Source organism: Camelus ferus, chromosome 19, assembly GCF_009834535.1.
Source record: "Camelus ferus isolate YT-003-E chromosome 19, BCGSAC_Cfer_1.0, whole genome shotgun sequence".
Taxonomy (NCBI): Eukaryota; Metazoa; Chordata; class Mammalia; order Artiodactyla; family Camelidae; genus Camelus; species Camelus ferus.
The window spans coordinates 16302272-16308665 of NC_045714.1; the positions used below are offsets into that span (position 1 = coordinate 16302272).

Sequence of the window (6394 nt, forward strand, 5' to 3'; positions counted from 1 at the left end):
CGTGGGGCCCCTCGAGTTAGTGCTCCCACAGACCCTAAGCCCACCCCAGCTGCTGCGTCCCCACCCCGTCCCGGGACTTCATCCTCCTGGGATCCTGGGAGGCAAACCCCCGTTGCAAACCCCTGCAGCAGCTGAGAGCCCGTGGCCCAGATGCGGGGCCAGGATCAGGAGAGCGAACCCAAAGCTGCATGCTGCGCCCATGGAGGGAGGGGCGACGTGAGCAGCTGGAAGCCCCAACATGTCTGAGGTGGGATGTCTTCCCCCTGCGGGACTCTTTTTGGTTTAAAGTTGAGGCGGGGGTTCTAATTTTCTGAAATGTTTGTTTGCCTTTCGGTTTTGTTTTGGACACTGCCGTTTCCCAGCAGAAAGATCACGGAGGAAACAGCCGGGAGGCACGTCTGGAAAGTGGTCCCTCAGTGAGGTCGAGTGTTTGCAAAGTGACACTTGTTAAGGTATGAATCTCAGCTGAGCAGCATCAACCTGCAGTCGGTAAACAGCCACCTTCTCTCTCCCTCGGAGTCACGGCCCCTAAATGTCCCTGTAGCCCTTCAGAGATGACTGATGGACAAGAGCCAACGGGAACTAAAACCTCGAAACGTTTTCCTCTGAACACTGATCAGAGCCCCAAAGAGAAAAACCCCCACCTCTCCAGAACAACGTTAGCTGAGCTCCCGCGTCCACCCCTTCCATGCGAGTCAGCGGCAGGGGCGTCCCTGGGCTGGTCTGAGCGGCGCCTTTGGGAGCAGCTTCCGTGTGCGTCATTTTCTGCACACGTGTTCTGTCTCCCAGTCTTGCTGGTCTTAGTTCTAACAGTTATCTTGGGGCCCGATACTTACATGTTGTATCTTATTTCATTTTATGCAATTTAACAGGTTATTTATGATAAAAGGGTTTAAGATGATTTGGGCGTTTGATCTAAACAACTTTTGTAACGTAAATCATCGCGTGTGGTCAGTGGTGCTTCGCGGCTCGTTGGTAGTCTGCTTTAGAGCGTTTTATCCTAGAGAACGTGCGTTACAGAGCTTTTTTTCTTAATTACGATTTAATTATTTGGAGGTGGAAATGATGAGGCTTACTTATTTTCAGTGGTGGTGCTGGGGACTGTGCCCAGGACCTCGCGCACGCCAAGCACACGCTCTGCCACTGGGCCACACCCTCCCCGCGCCCAGAGCTCTCACAACGCGACGTGAGGCCAGGTTTAGCTGTGTTGAAGGCGCAGGTGTAAGCTAACGCTCACGGGCCTTTCCCAGATGTCCCCTCGCAACCCACCTGTCGGGAGTGTTCCCACCGCCCAGGCAAGCTCCCACCTGGGGACACACCGTGTGGACCTGGGCACACCGGCCCTATTCTGACCCTTGCTGACAAGACGCTGCAGGCGCAGGGCAGGGCTGGGCTCACCCTGTGTTCTCGGAGAGCCGGGCAACGCGACCTTCACCCAAAGAGGCGTCCAAAGACACGCCAGTGCTCCTAAGCTGGAGTCTGTCTCATTTTTAAGAAATTGTGTCAGCTATAAATATTTTGTTTGCAAGATCCTGGAAAGAAGCACGGATGAAAAGAGACAGAATCTCAGAAAAGTTAAGTGGTCTCGGTCACGCAGCAGGCAGCAGCAGAGCCCAGAGATGGAGGCCTGGCTCCCGGCAGGAGCCTCAGAAGTTGTCGGGCCGGGAAAAGCCACCTTCCTCGCTCCCCACCCAAATCCTCACGCTGCCCGTGTCACAGAAAAGCCACACTGAGGCCACGCGGGTGCAGCCTGGGGCCTGAAAAAGTCAGAGCAGCTCGCCTTTAGGACAGGTTTGTGAACTCCCGGGAGGAATCTGAGAAGTCTCAGTAGCTGGCGGTGAGAAATGTAGAAAACTCACGTGCCAAACCAGCGCCGGTGACCCGGCGCGCCGCGCTCCTCCTGACCTGGAGACGCGGGCAGGTGCCTCCAGCGTCCGCTGCACCCAACACGCGAAGCCTTTAACGTTCGGTGTTTCTGGCGCGTTGGCACAGCACTGCCGGTGCAGTGACACTGGGCCAGGCCGCGGCTCCAGGGTCCCCCGCGGCAGCGCCTTTCACCCCAAACGACCCCGTGACTTCCCACCGAGGGGCCAGGCCGTCCTGCTTCTCATCAGCCCCTCGTGTTGCTGATGCCGACAGACCGACACCCGGTCCTCCGATCGCCGGGCCCGCGCCCCTCGCGCTCAGAAGGTTGCTGACGATGTGAGTGTTCGCACCACAGGTCCCAGCAGCGCTCGGCGGGTTTGGCCACAAGGGTGCACGGGCCCCAAGAAGGCCAACGGGAGAGGCTCAGGGTCACGCTGGTTCTACCAGGGGGTCGGAGGACATGAAACTGCCGGCCTGTGGGCTGCTCAATCATATCACAAAAGCTTAGCCAAGGACGCCTTACAAAGGTACCCAGAGGTCTGGCTGAATCCTCCAGGCACATCGTTGACAATTTTTAGGAACAGCTTTTCTGTAAAGGGAGGCACAGAGGTGTGCGGGGTGGGGGGGCCACGTGGGGGGCCACCCTCCCCCAGTCCCTGGAGGCCAGCCCAGGCTACCCCTCTCCAGCCAGCAGACCCCACACTCGGAACCCATCTGAAGGAGCAGGGTCTCCAGAGGGCATCTCAGACGTGCCAGGTGACGCTCAATCGTGTGTTCCCTAACGGAGATGGAATACTCTCACCAACCTCAGAATAGCACCGACTGCTGTCTGCCCTGGGAAACTTACGTAAGAAAACATCTTTTATTCTCTTATAACAGTAATGACTCCCGAGAAGACGTGCGTTAGGAGCTAATGAGAAAGGTGAGTGCAATTTACGCCCGTGCTAAATGAGGAAGAAATGAATTGTTTACAATTTATGAATTGAGCTTTGAAGGTTTTTTTTCTTAACCGAAAGAAAACGTCTTTTGCTCATCCTGGTTCAACCGGAAGCCGACCCCCCACTCCGCCTGGCATGTCTGTCTGCCGATACAAGTTAAATAGAAATGTTTCAAATGTCTCTTTTCTCAGGATCTGAAATTCTCTCTCCTCCTTCAGTTCCCCTCTTTGTGCCTCAAGGAATGTTAGCAGTTTTCCTTTTTAACCCCCAAAAGGAATCATTCAAAGAAGCTGTTTCTGAGGATGGCGAGGAAATGAAACGTCACAACCGCATTTAGAGGTGGAGGGTTTCCACATCCTTCCTCAGACACAGCTCCCGGACTCCGGGAGGGTGTCGACAGAGGGGAGGGCAACGGGGAGAGGGTGAGGTGGGCTGAGTGCACTGTTCACCCCACCTTTGTGAACCATGGAAATTTCCCACTGTAAACAACTTTAGACGTAGATTTCCCCAGTTTTTCCTTTATTTAACCAGGCCTTCTTGATTATGATGATTTCATTCTCATGCAGAAGGTGGGGGCAGGGTGGGAGGGGGCACCAGATCAGCCACAAACAAAGGGGCCAGGGTGCTGGAGTCGGGGGAGACCGAGGGCTGACCCTCAAACGTCTCACAGGCCTGCGCCTGTGGTCCGACCTCCAGAAAGACAGTTCACAGAACCACCAGGCTCACAGCATGCAGTAATTCATGCAAAAATTCGCTCCAGCTACCTCCCGTCCTAGCCAGAACGGACATCAGACCGCCACGGGGGGGGGGGGCTCTCCACTCTGGCCGCTGCGAGCATTTACGGAGCCAGGCCCCCCAGGGGACCACATCTTGGCACCACTGCCGACTGACTGCCAGGCAGTGTCTCTCAGCAAGGAAAAGTTGGCCGGCTCTGGGGCTGGTTACAGGCGGCTCGCCCCACGGCTGCAGGTCTGCAGCCGCTCCCTCTGGGCTCTGACCAGACGCACTGGCCAGCAGGAGGGGGACCGACTCAGACGCTGCTGCCTGCCCCACCACTGAGCCTGACTCTGACTAACAACTGGGGACCCCCCCCCCAGCCCCTAAGTCAGCCAAGCTCTTGGTTAGTGTCTGCTGCACTGAACACCCGGACGCGGCCAGCGAAGGCGCAGACAGCAAGTCCGGCCAGGAGCCTGCTGGCGCCAGCGCAGCTGACGCCGCAGAAGGGCTGTGCGCACCTGAAGTCTGAGCTAGGCACCCAAGCCTCTGCCTGCAAGGGGACCCCCAAGGAAACGAAGGCTAGCAGAGGACCCCTTCCTCGAGTCCTTCAGAAAAGCCAAGCCACCTCACTGGCAGCCTCCCCCGGGCAAGGCTGTCAAGTGCCCACTCCACTGGGGTCTTGCAGAAGACACACCCCATCAAAGCCCCTACCCTAGGAAAAGTGCCCGATTCTGTCTGTAATCCAAGCCTCTTTCTCTGTAGCTGGGAGAGCGCACAGGAGGGGTCAGAAATCATACCGAGGGAAATCAAGACGAGAACTTGAGCCCCAAAGCGCATCCTTCATCCCCTCTCAGCGCCGGGCTGGCGGCTCCGGGGCTGCGGGCTGTCGCGGCTGCCAGGGACCAGACAGCTCGCGGGCGCGAGGGGCTCCCGGGGTCCCCACCTCCGTCCCGGTCGCCTGTCGAGAGTCCCCATCTCCAGCGCGCTGGCACCCTCGCCTTCCTCTTTCCCTCCGTTCGGAGAATCGAAGCCCGTTTCCCTTCCCGGTCCCAGATGGACCTCGGTCCCCAGCTCCGCGGCGGCCCCGCTCACCAGCCCCAGCCGGTCTCCTTTGGGTCGCTCGAGGGGGTCTCCCGGACCCGCAGAGCCCATGCCCGCCGCGCGCTTCCACCGCCCCCAGCAGCCCCGCTCCGCGGCGCTCCCGGGTTTCGGTCTCAGCAGCTCTCTCCGACTTTGCACAGCGGCCCCTCCGCGCCACCGGGGCGCCCGGGGTGGCGAGGCGCCAAGCTGCAGCCCTGGCTGACAGCAACGGCCCCTTCCTCCGCATCTTCATCGCCCGCTCCTCCCTCCCTGGCGCCTGGCGACCCCTCGCCTCCCCGGTCCCGCCGCCCGGACCACCACGACTCACCCGGGCGCCGCGCCGCCGCCGGTGTGCGCGCTCCGAGGCGGAGCCAGGATGCCCTCCCGCGCGGGGGCCGCCTCCCGCGCCCGCCCGCTGCCCCCGCCCCGCTGCCCCCGGCCCCTCCGCTGCCCAGGCTGCCGGGGCGGTAGGCACTTACCTCCTGGACAAGGTGACCCACTAGTGCGCCCAGGCGGCGGCCCGCGCGTCTCCGGAGGGAGCGAGGGCGCGGGGCGCGGGGCGTGGGGCGGTGAGGCGACCGCCTCTGCTCCTCGCCTCCTCGGCTCCCGGTCCCCGCCCCCGCCGCTGCCCGGCCCTCCCCTCCGCTTCCTCCGCGCCTCTCCGGCCCTGCGCTCGTCGCCCGCGCCCCCGGCTGCTCCGCGCGTGCTGGAGCGCCGGGCGCCGGGCAGCGGCGGCGGCCGGGCGGAGCCGGGCCCTCCGGCTCCCGGGAAAGGAGGGTGCGGGGAGACTCCCGCGGCGCGCGCCCGGCCGGCGGGTGGGCGAGGGGTGCCCGGGGCGCGCCGCTCGGCTTCCGAGCCTGGAGACACGCGTGCCGGAGGCGGCGACCACGGGCTCGGGGGATGGCAGCGAGGAGAAAGAGGAGGAGGAGGCGGAGGAGGAGGGAGCGGCCCCGCGCGAAGGCGGTCGCCAGCTGTGCCCTAGGCCCCCGGGGCCCCGAGGGATCGCGTCTGGCAGGTGGCCCGGGGTCGGTGTCTGGGAATGTGAGGGTGCGAGCGGCTGGGCAAGAAGGCATCCGCCGGGGACCAGGAGGGCAGCTTCGATGCCTGGCTCTGAGAAGAGACGGCTCCCCTCGGTCCTAAAGGCCTCCCCCGGCTCCGGCTTGGGTTTTGTTTTGGGTTTTCTTTTTCTTTCTTTCTTTTCTTTTTTTTTTTTTTTTGAGGCTCATAAGGACCCACTTATAGTCCTGACCAGCCAACCACGAAGAGGTAACCAGGCACGGGGCCCAGACTCCAGGACCCCAGCCCAGCCCCAAACCTGGCTGATGTGCCTGCAGGGCTGGCCCTGGGCAGTGGGAATTCAGAGGAAGCTGGGGGGGGGGGCTGGGGGGAGGGGAAAGGGCTGGGGATGGGGGATGGCAGGGCATAATCCTGGTGAGGAGAGTGGGCAGTGGGGAGGGAGAGAGCCCCGGCACCTCCCAAGATAGCCTGCGTTGCAAACGTTGGGGGACGCGGGGGAAGTGGTGTTTGCAGCTTGGATTTCGCAGAGAAAGAATGAAGTACCGGGAAGGGAGTCAAAAGTGGTTCAGGGAAGGGACCTGTGAGCCCGTTTCTGCCCTGGGCACAGAGGCAACAGGGGCCTGCGGCCCTGCCATCCGGCTCACGCCCTGGTGTCAAAGTCAGCTGTGCCCCAGGAGACCCTCCTTGGTGCCAAGCCCTCTGCCTCTCCCTTTGCCTGGCTCCTCAGGTGGGGTTTCCAGAGGACTGGAGTTGGAGGTGGGGCCTCCAGATTCCTT

At 61.6% G+C, this 6394-nt stretch overlaps 1 protein-coding gene across 2 annotated transcripts in view; it reads right to left on the minus strand.

Moving 5' to 3' along the window:
• SYNDIG1 (synapse differentiation inducing 1) overlaps positions 1-5228 on the minus strand; it is a 65158-nt gene extending 59930 nt beyond the window's left edge. For both annotated transcript variants that reach the window (XM_032461705.1, XM_032461706.1), the window contains exon 1: positions 5081-5228. The gene's annotated coding sequence lies outside the window, so the exon portion shown is untranslated. The remainder of the gene's footprint in view (positions 1-5080) is intronic.
• Positions 5229-6394: the final 1166 nt, after the last annotated feature.